Raw genomic sequence first — 13089 nt, 5'->3', positions numbered from 1 at the left:
TTCTGGCACATGCGTTCTTTTACCGTTCTTTCACGGCATTCTCGCACAAATCTATTAAGAGGTTTGCGCTGCGTTTTTCCTTTTTAAAATAAAAAAATCATAATATACTGAAAATGCTTGTTTCGGTTATCCATCTTTCAACGCCAAACACAAAACACAACCAATCTTCACGCTTTTTTTTAAATGCACATTGAAATATTATCTGTTAAAGAATTATGCACTTCCAAGATTTGGACTGAATATAGTTGCTGTTCAAAATGCTTATGCAAACGCATAATTTTGCCATCTACCGGCAAAAACCGCACGGATTTATTGGCCAATCCTATATTTAACATTTTTTTCCAAAATATTTAATATTCGAAAGATCTAGCTATCCCGGAAACTTTTCAACTTTCTATATATACAAGGTATCTAGTAGTAACCGTATCATCTCTTATGTACAGATAGAACGGATTAAACCGAGTAGGGAAGTCCTCTACCGTTTTGCGATTTTCACAATAATTATTGATAGATTAATTTCAAAAACTCGGCCAATCCCAGCAAGTATGAGCGCGTGGCAAGAAGAGACAGCTTACGTGGGAGTCCAGTATTACACATCACTCGTAGGTAATCATTGTTATTTGTAAAACACTTCTCCCAAAGTTTCGTCGTGCGCTTAGCCACGACGCGCCAACCACGTAACAATGAGTTATTTCTTTCCGCCGCGCGCTCATACTCAAACAGACTAATTTTTTAAAATTAATTTTTCCTTAATTATTGTGAAAATTGCAAAACGATAAAGGACTTTCTTACTCGTTTTAAACCGCTTTACCTACATACGAGAAGTGATACAATTATTACCTGTTTGTGTGCGCGCGCGCGTGTATATGCATAAATACCTAAATAAAAATTAGATAGTTCTTAATTGAGAAGTTTTCCGGGGGTAACGCTCATACGGTTCCCGGGGTCCCCTCTCAGATTGCATTGGGCTAAAAACGGGGGGAGGGTAAAGTCCCACACTAACCCGCCGAGCGGTTTCCAGTGAGGTGTGCATTGTGGCGTAAAGAGTGGCCTTCACTTGGACACAGTACATTGGACACGGTGCAAATGGACATGTTGCAAATGGACACGAAACTTTGCACACGGTTCAATTGGACACAGTGCATTTGGACACAATAATTTTGGACACAGTAGCTTTTGGACACAGAAGAAAATTCATTTGGACACCGTTCAGTAGCACACCGGTCAGTTGCACACTGTTCAATTGCACGCCGGTCAGTTGCACACATAAAAATGCACACCGTTCAGTTGAACACATAAAAATGCACACCGTTCATTTGCACACCGCTCAGTTGCACACCGGTCAGTTGCATACCGCTTAGTTGCACACCGCTCAGTTGCACACCGGTCAGTTGCACACCGCTCAATTGCACACCGCTCAGTTGCACACCGCTCAGTTGCACACCGATCAGTTGCACACCGATCAGTTGCACACACACACACACGCGGAGGGTGCAAGGGGGCCTTCGGCCCTCCTCCCGCACCCATCCCGCCGGTAGGCAGGGTGGACCTCGCTTTACAACTACGGTGGGCAAATTAACGGTGTGCAACTGAATGGTGTGCAACTGAACGGTGTGCAACTGACCGGTGTGCTACTGAACGGTGTCCAAATGAATTTTCTTCTGTGTCCAAAAGCTACTGTGTCCAAAATTATTGTGTCCAAATGCACTGTGTCCAATTGAGCCGTGTGCAAAGTTTGCAAGTGTCCATTTGCAACGTGTCCATTTGCACCGTGTCCAATTGTACTGTGTCCAAGTGCACCGCTCCCTGGCGGAAATACGTCACAAGAGAACCAGCGAATATACCAGCCGCATGCAGAGCGCTCCACGCGCATGCAACGTGCCCTACACGTGCGAGGATAGGGCAGGCATCACGAGCTTAGCATGTGCAAGCTTGCAGCAGCCTCATGTGCTTACCACGACGCGGCGACATTCGCAAGTCGCTATCAGCAAGTAGAATCCGGTGAAAGGCATATATAAGACTGCGCGACAGAACTATACACTAGTCGCAGCTCACAGATGACAGAATCAAGATCTCTTAAGCTAGAACGAACACAATTCGTATACAGCAAAGTATTCTTCGCTACGTACTTTTTGAGGAGCCTTGATTCCGAACAGACGCAACCGTCGCTGTCCACCACGATCACTTCCGCCGCCCAAATCACCGAGCTTCGAGCGGACAAGTGACATCGCAGGTCCGCAATCGCCGGCAAGGACACTCCAGGAGAAGCGAGTAGGCTAAAATCTACTCTCCTGGAAGCTTATGCCACTGGACTTGCCGCCGCTGAGTCTGACTCGGCCTCCGCGTCACCTCCTCACGACGTGGGACGTGCACATCCGCCGCTACACATCGCTGAGAGAAGCCTGTATAGCCCTACAACTCTTATCTCCTCTTCCGACCTCACCAACATGGCCGATTTCCAGGGAAACGCAGATCCTACCACCTTCGCGGGAGCATAGGAGGACATAGGCCGAACGATCTTCGGAAACCGACCAAGCGTCGCAGTCTGACAGTGACTGAAAACTATTCACACGGGCCGCCAGCATTCAGACTAACCAAGAGCCAGCACGATCTCCAACGTTGTGCTACACACCTCCTGATACTCCACCGCAGCTCAGGAGGATCGACTCAACCGAGACATCCGACGCCGCCATCAACGTCTCGACACGATAAGTGGGGGGCCTCTCCAACACCCGAAGACAACGCTCTCCCATTGGGCGGGAACAAAGGCGACGATAATCAGCCATTATCAGGGCTAAATCAAAATGCCCTTTTCAGGGCCATCACAAAAATTAGACAAACAGGATTGTACATACTACATATATGTATAACACAACCGTTGGTTGAGCTGCCTATCAGACGCATCTCCGGGTGGCGGATAGGAAGACATCCAGGTCTTTCTGACTATCGACCAGGCTTCTAGGTAGCGGTGACTATAACTGACTCCGCAGGCGTAAAACCCTGTCTGGAAGGCTGCGGACCGACTCCCCAAGCCAAGTTGGGAGCTATCATGACGAAGGTAGTGTGGCAGTGGGGATGCAGTGTCGTGAACAATGTCTCTGGTGAACCGGGCACAAGGGCTCTTACCCTCAGGGGGAGCGGCCTCGGCTCCTGGATGGGCTCTTCAAGGTCCGGTAGGGAATGGGACAGCTGTCGGTAAAGCAGCGGTTTTTCGTAAAAGGACGGTTGTTAGTGAGCTGGTGGAGATCCGGGAGGGCCCTCTGCCACGCTTCACAGGGTCCGCGGTGCTGCGTAACGATGCCGTTGTCATTAGAAAGGAGGATGAGTTGGCGCTCAATTGATTCTCTAAGCGAATTGGGTATATCTCTTTCTGGGAGTATGACAAGCTCAGAGTGATAAGCTTGGACGCGTTTCAAAGGCGACACAGGGCGGTTGTCTGGGTTCCTGGTCCTCCGGTGCCTGCGGCGGCGGTCGTGGAGCTGCTGGAGAGGCAAAATCCGGGCATCGCCACGTCCAGCTGGCAAACTTGCCGAAAATGTAAGGATTTTTCCAAAGGGGAGCAACCTCATTCTCGGCATACCAGAGTCAAGCGTCCTCAAACTGAGGGCGCGGGACTTCAGGTTGAGCTATGGGTTTGAGTAAATCACTGTAAGCCTGCTTGGGGCTCGTAACAAGAGGGCGGGGCAGTGAGAGTCCCAGCCAACGACATGCTCTCGATAAAGTCGACATGGCGACGGTGGGATTCGCCCAGATTAACTTGCACAGCAAGGGCGTTCAGCTGTTCTGGCCAGAAGTATGGCTATGGTGCATACAGGTATTTCTCTACTGCAGAAATTCTGGGTCTACAGGGGCTGCATTACGGGCATTGCGGCCTACGGGAGACTTTTCAAACTCTCCACAGAGCCCAGTCTCAAGGCTGCAATTGCAGTCAAGGGTTTAGAAACGCAGCTTATGCCGGAATTTTGTTCCGAATGTTGTGGCGATTACGATGGATCTCATCAGATCCAACACAGATGAAACCAGGAAGGTAGTGATGAGATCAGCATATTTTCCGCATGAAGAGGCCGGCTCACTTCCGCCAGAAACTGTGATTAAGTTGGCTGAACACTGCCACAGAAAGAGGCTGCCGCTGATCGTGGGGTGCAACGCTAATGCGCACCACACGATTTGGAGGAGCACCGATATCAACAACCGAAGCAGAAGGCTCCTGGATGGGATCGTCTCGATTGCGCACGTTACTGATCGGACACGACAATAATTCCCGATCGGACACAGACCCGATCGGACACATGTCCGATCGGACACAGTCCCGATCGGACACAGGCTCGATCGGACACAGACCCAATCGGACATAATTCCGATCGGACACATACTGTTGCAATCGGACACAGTCCCAATCGGACACAGGCTCGATTGGACACAGTTCCGATCGGACACATACTGTTGCAATCGGACACAGTCCCAATCGGACACAGGCTCGATTGGACACAGTTCCGATCGGACACATACTGTTGCAATCGGACACAGTCCCAATCGGACACAGGCTCGATTGGACACAGTATCGGACACAGACCCGATTGGACACAGTCCCGATCGGACACAGGCCCGATCGGACACAGGCCCGATCGGACATATATGATTGCAATCGGACACCATCCCGATCGGACACTGCCCCGATCGGACACAGTATATCAGAAATATATAGGTTTGGGTTAGGTTATATCTTCCGGAAGTGGAGCCCCCCCGTAAGGGGGGGGCGGAACATACTGCCTTCACGCATATACTTTTTAATGCGTAGTAAGATTCCACATAGGTTTACAACTTTCCACGCGAAGCGAGGTTCAACGCAAACCTATGTGTCTAGTTTTTTGATAGTGGAGCCCCCCCGTAAGGGGGGTGGAACATACTGCCTCCATGCATATACTTTTTAATGCGAAGTAAGGTTCCACATAGGTTTACAACTTTCCACGCGAAGCGAGGTTCAACGCAAACCTATGTGTCTAGTCTTTTGATAGTGGAGCCCCCCCGTAGGGGGGGGGCGAAACCATTTTGTATGTGTCGGCGCATACATTTCCCCATCCACACAACAATTGTAGGATGGACCTAGCTTCGCGATGGGGACTGTGTCCGATCGGAACTGTGTCCAATCGGGTCTGTGTCCGATTGAGCCTGTGTCCGATCGGGCCTGTGTCCGATCGGGCGTGTGTCCGATCGGGCCTGTGTCCGATCGGGCGTGTGTCCGATCGGGCCTGTGTCCGATCGGGCGTGTGTCCGATCGGGCCTGTGTCCGATCGGGCGTGTGTCCGATCGGGCCTGTGTCCGATCGGGCGTGTGTCCGATCGGGCCTGTGTCCGATCGGGCGTGTGTCCGATCGGGCCTGTGTCCGATCGGACGTGTGTCCGATCGGGCGTGTGTCCGATCGGGCCTGTGTCCGATTGCAACCATATGTGTCCGATCGGAATTGTGTCCGATTGGGTCTGTGTCCGATCGAGCCTGTGTCCGATCGGGACTGTGTCCGATCGAGCCTGTGTCTGATTGGGTCTGTGTCCGATTGGGAAATATTGTCGTGTCCGATCGGTAATGTGCGCAATTGAGACTCACTCTCCTGGATTACTTGGTGGCCACTGACTTGGAAATCCTAAATAGGGGTAATGAACCAACATTCCAGAATGTGCTAAGACGTGAGAAGCTTGACCTCATCTTGTGTTCTAGGAATTTGGTTTCTAAAGTGGTCGGCTGGCGGGTCTCATCTAAGCCCTCCCTTTCCGATCACAAACAGATTGTCTTCAGGCTTGCCAATGTGAGACAATCAATAAAAGAAATCCGAGAAGGACGAATTGGGACTCGTTCTGGAAGGACTTATCTACTGGTTTCTGTGGCTTCCCTAAAAGGCACGGGACCAATGCGGGGTTAAAGCTCTGCGTGGATCATCTTTAAAGGGCTCTAGTAGGCAGTTATGAAAAGAACTGCTCAGTGAGAGCAGTTCGCTCCAACAAGGTATCTTAGTGGAGACCGGAACTGCAGAGGCTCGACATGCCTGGAACAGAGCCAGGAACACGGATCGCCTGCTCGACTGGGACCTCAATCGGAGGTTCCGGAAGACCTATAGGGACTCTGTAATAGCCGTCAAAAGAAAGAGCTGGAGGGGGGTTCTGCGAGTCCATGGAGGAGATTCCGGAGAACTCCAGGCTCTGCAGAATACTGGCAAGAAACCTGGACTCAAACCTGCAGGCAATACACTTCCCGAATGGGGACGTGATTTCGAGAGAGCGATGTCTGGTTCCTGAAGACCAATTTTCAGGGCTTTAGGAGGGAATTTGATGTCGACTCGGACGAATGGGTTGCGCAGCCCAGGTTAAGGGCATGTGGTTCCGATTGGAAACTGGCGGCTAGCATTGTCCAGTTTGAGAAAATGAAATGCGCCTTCAGATCCTTTAAGTCATTCAAGTCCGCTGGTCCGGATGGGATTTTTCCGGCGCTTTTACAAAAGTGGCTCGGGCAAGTCAGCGGACCGCTTACGCGGACGCTGAGAGCATGTCTTGCTTTAGAGTATACGCCCAAAGTCTGGGAGCTGGCGAGGATGGTATATACATCTAAAATCGGCAGAACCTGCTGCACCTCTGCCAATTTTAGATTTTAGACCAATCAGCCTGATGTATTTTTTTCTGAAAAAGCTGGAAAAGCTGGTCGAGATTTATTTGAGAGATGTTGTTCTTGGGCGGTACCCACGAGAACTAACACGCTTATAGGATGGGCTTCTTTACGGAAACGGCAATCCATTTTCTGGTATCCCAAATTGAGAGAGATCTCATGGAGGGATCCTATGTAGTGGGAGCCTTTCTAGATATAGAGAACGCCTTTAACAATGCCTCTCATAAGGTTGTTTATAGGGAAGCAACGCTGCGAGGTATCCCGGACAAGCTAATTCATCGGATCAGAGTGCCCACAGAACGGGGTGCTCATTTCTGTGGTACCTAGTAGTCAGCGGACTACTTAGGAAACTTAATGACAGAGGCTTCTTCGCGCAGGGATATGCAGACGAACTGGATATCATTGTGCGAGAACCCCTTCTGGACATGCTTCTAGAGCTCACGCAGTGTGATTTTGGGTAGTAAAGGAGTGGTGTGATAGCATTGGTCTCTCGGTTAATTCCCAGAAGACGGAGCTGGTCATATTCATACCCCAAGCTGGGCACTGTGGTAGAACCCACCTTGAGAGGTATTAGATTGCCACCGGCCAGATCAGTGAAATATCTTGAAGTTATCTTAGATAGGAAGCTGACGTGGAAGGAGCGTCTGGAGGATCGGTGTAAGAGTGTAATCTCTTACTTCTGGCTGCGCGGAAGATCTTTTGGCCAGACCTGGGGCGTTAGGCCGGGGATGGTCTACTGGATCTAATCTGCCATTCTTAAACCTAGACTGCTATATGCTGCAGTAGTATAATAGCCTAGAGTACAGTTAGTGTCGGCGAAAACAATACTGGAGCACCCTGAGAGCTCTCATTTTAAGAGAGACTCTTGATGCTATGGGGACCACGCCAATTGCGGCGATGGGGATGCTGCTCGGTATCGAGCCGCTTTACCAGACGGTTATCGCCGCAGCTGCATCGGCGGCTTACCGACTGAGATGTGAGTAAAAATGGAGGGCCAGTACCAGGCACACCAAGCTTCCTGACGGGATCCTTTCCCATTCTATATTTAGTATGGGGCAGGATAAAATGCCAGCCATTCGTGCCCTGAAAGCGCCTTTCAAGGTATGCTTTTTGGAGCGGGAAGACTGGTTTAAGTCGCAGGGTCCGATGCTGAAGAATGGGGTCATTTTCTTTACGGATGAGTCCAGGATTAACTCGAGCTCTAGAGCAGGCGTCTATTGTCGAGGGAAAGGGATTAATGAGTCTATTCCATTCGGAAAATTCGCGACGGTCTTCCAGGCGGAAATAGTGGCAATTTTATGCTGTGTACAAGGTCTTCTCGCCAATGTGGAGAGGGGCAGTCGCATTAGCATTTGTTTGGACAGCCAACCGGCTTTTACTTTTAGCCCCGACTTTTACCTACAAATTGGTCAGGGACTGGAGATGCACTTTGGGAAAGCTTGCGAAAGACAACGAGGTTGCTCTAGTGTGGGTGCCTGGGCACTCTGGCATCAAGGGCAACGACGCGGCAGACCAGCTTGCCAAGGTTAGTTCAGAGGCTGATATGGTGGGACCGGAGCCGGCGATCGGTGTAAGAGATTAATGAGTCTATCCCACTCGGAAAATTCGCCACGGTCTTTTAGGCAAAGATAGTGGCGATTTTATGCTGTGCACAAGGTCTTCTCGCCAATGAAAAGAGGGGCAGTTGCATCAGCATTTGCTCGAACAGCCAGGCGACTCTTAGGGCTCTTGGCATCCCGACTTTTACCTCCAAGTTGGTCTAGGACTGCAAATGCACCCTGGGAGAGCTTGCGAAACGTAACGAGGTTGCTCTGGTGTGGCTGCCTGGGCACTCTGGCATCAGGGGCAACAAGGTAGCCGACCAACTTGCCAAGGCTGGTTCAGAGGCTGATTTGGTGGGACCAGAGCCGGCAATCGGTGTCCCCTGCTGCTTGGGCAGGTGGAAAATTGCCCGTTGGCTGCGAGATCAGCATTGGGCTTCCTAAAGAAGTGTAGTCGGGTACAGGCAGTCGAGGGCTCTCCTCAAAGATTCTCCAAAAAAGAACCTCGCCACCTGTATCGAAGCTTTAAGCAGACGAGAGGCTGAGCTAGCGACTCGCATACGGGCATGGCACTCTCAACTATCACCTGTATAAATTGGGTCTCAGTATGAGGCCCAATTGCAAGAAATGTGACGCATCGGAGGAAATCAGTCTCCATGTGCTATGCGATTACCCGGCATATGCTAGGGCGAGATTTGAACTATTGGGCTCAGCTTTTCTGAGGCCCCAACAGATAGGCGACCTCTCGGTCAGGGTTTTCCTTCTTTTTTGGAGGAGAACAGGCCTAAACTGAGAGGCTGCTTATCGGAGAGGCACAATGGACTTTGTCTACGTGTTGTAGGTGAAGCTTCGTTACTTTGAGGATCGCCCTCCGTTCTCATACTCAATACTCAAATATATAACACAAATAAATCATAGTCATACAATATTATGATTCGTCATTTGTAGAGAAGACCACTCCACTGCGTATCATAAGCTATCCGCCTCGCCGATTAATTAGTCGCTTAATACAACTCACACATCATAAACATTGAATGCATGATGTACTTTCCCCTCCCTCGTAAAAAAAGATATTTCTTAATTATACTAACTTACTTAAAACATAATACAGGTGCCTTATGTCCATTTGATCCATTTAATAACCATTCGTTATTTTGTGTATTTCTTGCATTTGTTGAGCTGTAAATAAACATTTATAAAATGTTAAATATGATTTTAAAATATGTTTCTTATCAATATCGCACTTTTATAATATATCAAATATCACTCATCTGTATTCGTTTATTTCGTTTATTCTAAGTATGTCAATAAATAAGAAATTAAATTAAATTAACAGATTAATTGTATAATTAATATATAATAAATCATTAATAAATTATTTTTCCCAAAAAGATCAAAAATGCTAAGTTTATGGATCCATTCAAAAAATTGTTATTCAAAAAAGATATTACATTAATGTATTTTATTGATCAAATTTGCTTTTTTTACAGAAGTAATGATATTAAAAAATTGTAGCAATTAAAAATAAAAATAATATGCACTGCAGAATTGAATGCTTTTATTATCATATTACAATATTAAAATTGTTCTATTCAGTAAAGTGTAATATGTATATTATTGTGTATTTTACTTAAATATTTGTGTATATGTATTTTAATATGATTGTTTATAGAATTTATACCGAATGTATTCTATAATAAAAAATTTCTCAAAACATAACATAACACACCTAAACACACACATACACACACACGCACGCACGCACACGGATACGCACGCACACGCACGCACGCACGCACGTACGCACACACACACACACACACACACACACACACACACACACACACACACACACACACACACACACACACACACACACACACACACACACACACACACACACACACACACACACACACACACACACACACACACACACACACACACACACACACACACACACACACACACACACACACACACACACACACACACACACACACACACACACACACACACACACAGAGTGTTCATTTGGAAACTTTTCATGTTTATTTTGTGATAGACTAATTTTTGCGAAAAAATGTTTCGTTCAAAATTTTTGACTTCAAGGGGGACATAAGATAGTACCATTAGTTTGACCTTGGATAATCGTTTGAAGATCACGTGAAGATCAATTTCTTAAATGGAAATCTCCATTTTTCATTGGATATTCTTTTTCAGAAAAATGTTTCAAATAAAAGTTGTAGGGTTTAAATGGCGCATTAAGTAGCAATGTTGGTATGACTTTAAATAGCATTGTTAAAGTTACATAAAATTCATTTTCGGGTAATACTAATGCTGACGGTACTGCATCTTTTTATTACCAAGCTTCATAACTCGAAAAATATTTTATGGAAAAGAACTTTATTATAAAGGACCACGCACGATTTATAAAAAAAAAAAAACATTTTTAGTTAATTTGTTTGAATTCGTGATATGTTATAGTACTTACATATATTCCTGATAAAAAATGGCAAGTTATAAAAACTTTCTACGTCCAGTTTCTGAATTATACGGGTATACAAGTAGTATCAGAACCCATTAATATTTCGAAAAATACGTATTTTGGAAAAAATGTTCCATATAAAGGTTGTAGAGTTTTATGTGACGCATTACATAGCAATATTATTATGACCTTGAATAGCGTTGTCAAGGTCACGTAAAGATCACCTTGACATTTTTTAATGGAAACCCCCATTTTTATTAAATATTCTTATAGCTTACCTCGAGAACTTTTCAAAACACTATAATAAAGTATTTTTTCATTAAATACTTTTCAAGTTAGGAGGCTTGAAAGTTATAGCTATCGCCGGCATTAGCATTATTCAAGATACCGCGTAGAAGTTACGGATTTACACCTCTTTTAAGTATATGTAAGGGCCTCAGCACAATAAAAGGAATAAGGAACAGGGAATAGAGAACAGAGAACAACCGCAGTGGAAGGAATGCGCGCACAATACTTGTGTGCTATAACTTTACACACAAGTATTGTGCGCGCATTCCCTCCAATGCGGTTGTTCTCTGTTCTCTATTCCCTGTTCCTTATTCCTTTTATTATGCTAAGGCCCTAAGCGTTTATGCTCTGTATATGTATGTAATAATTCTTCCTTTATCTGTCTTCCCTGTTTCTCTGTGCGTATATGTCTGTTACGCGTGGCAATAGACATATATGATGATTACGATGTCTGAATGCTAACGCAACTCTCCCTCCTCCGTAAACTGTAGTAAAGATGATGTACATGCACCCTCATAAATAGTGTCCTTCTGTAGGTATGACACGCACACAACAATCGATTCACTCCGAAACTTTTGACTGTAGGTGAGGTAGAAGTGCTGGGGGCTAGTGCGATTAGAATGCAGTGATGCCAGAACGAGGTCCTGGCTCACCAGTAAAGGGGATAACGCATACAAGCGTGAACCGCATGTATGTGATGCGCAGAGCGTTCTGCGCATTATATCTACACTCAAGGGCAGAAATAGTCATAACGAGAATATTTCGATATGATAAAAGTTGTAGTACTGTTTGAAACGAATACAACGATATATGATATAATGTAAATATTTAACATATACGAGTTTTATCGATTTGAAATATCGCGGACGATGTCTACCTTTTCACTTTCTGTTTTGCGTTATGGCCAACTTCTGACTTGTGCATTAGAGATTGACATATGTCATTTTGTCATTTGATCATAATATTCAATCCGAAGTTGGCCATATCGCAGAGCCGAAAATGAAAAGGTAGACCGCGATATTTCAAGTTGATAAAACACGTATAATATATAAAATATTTACATTATATCATACATCGTTGTATTCGTTTCAAATAGTGCTACAACTTTTATCATATCAAAATATGCACATTATTATAAAAAAATTATGCACGCAACCCATTATGCTCACAATAGAGTTCAGTTTTAATCATTTAATTTGATATGTATTTGTTAGGATCTATCTCTTTTAGATTAAAAGATAAAAGAGGGTGGCTACTTTTGGTGGGATACCCTATATATTCCAGAAACAATACGTTGTTGTCCACATTTAGACGAAAAGGGGTTCCTCCATCGAGAATTATATCGAAAATTGCAATATATTAATAGGCCGTATCGATTAAAAGGAGCTCAACTAAATAATGGTAAATATAGCGAATAGGGGACCCAGCGCCAATGACCTTGACCTTAACATATGTTGTCAAGGATATAATTCTGAGTAACTTTTTCTTCTAATTTAATCGTCGCTCGTTGCTTTTTAAAAAGTTATTAACAAAAAAAGTTTGAAACATACCAAAGTACATGCATGGACAGGAAGCACGCGCGCGCGCGCGTGCGCGCGCGCGCGCGCGTGCTTCCTGTCCGTGCATGTACTTTGGTATATTTCAAACTTTTTTTGTTAATATCTTTTTAATAAGCCACGAGCGACGATTAAATTAGAAGAAAAAGTTACTCAGAATTATGTCCTTGATAACATATGTCAAGGTCAAGGTCATTGGGGCTGGGTCCCCTATTCGCTATATTTACCGATCGTATTATTAATTGGGAGCAAAAGAAGGGGCTACTTAGGCGTAGTAATTTAATAATTACTCGAGGAGGATCATCCATAGAGGCTTCGCATTTTCTCGTGAGCGGCCAACCAGCCCTGGCAACTGGGGCAACTGGACTATATGACTTTCGCTCTGGAGATGGGCTGGGTATGTTATCTCTCCGTGACGGTTTGCACTGCATCCGTTGAGCGAGATTCCAACATCGCTCTGGAGTCGTATAAGCTGTGTTAAAGGGTATGAGGTCTGAATAGCTCAGTGGTAAGAGCAGTTGCCCGGAAAGCGAAAAACTCGGGTTCAATTCCCGATTCAGCCACT

The 13089-nt window shown here is 45.7% G+C and overlaps 1 protein-coding gene across 2 annotated transcripts in view; it reads right to left on the bottom strand.

The window, feature by feature from the left end:
- LOC115234594 (tubulin polyglutamylase TTLL5) overlaps nt 1-9371 on the bottom strand; it is a 282472-nt gene extending 273101 nt beyond the window's left edge. Inside the window, exon 1 of one of the 2 annotated variants that reach the window (XM_029805775.1) lies at nt 9288-9371. The gene's annotated coding sequence lies outside the window, so the exon portion shown is untranslated. The remainder of the gene's footprint in view (nt 1-9287) is intronic. The other variant, XM_029805774.1, reaches the window with a different exon arrangement.
- Nucleotides 9372-13089: the final 3718 nt, after the last annotated feature.

The sequence above is a fragment of the Formica exsecta genome, unplaced genomic scaffold (genome assembly GCF_003651465.1).
Source record: "Formica exsecta isolate Colony F162 unplaced genomic scaffold, ASM365146v1 scaffold200, whole genome shotgun sequence".
Classification (NCBI taxonomy): Eukaryota; Metazoa; Arthropoda; class Insecta; order Hymenoptera; family Formicidae; genus Formica; species Formica exsecta.
Note: the sequence above shows the minus strand (reverse complement) of the source record. Positions and strands in the feature narration are given on the sequence as shown.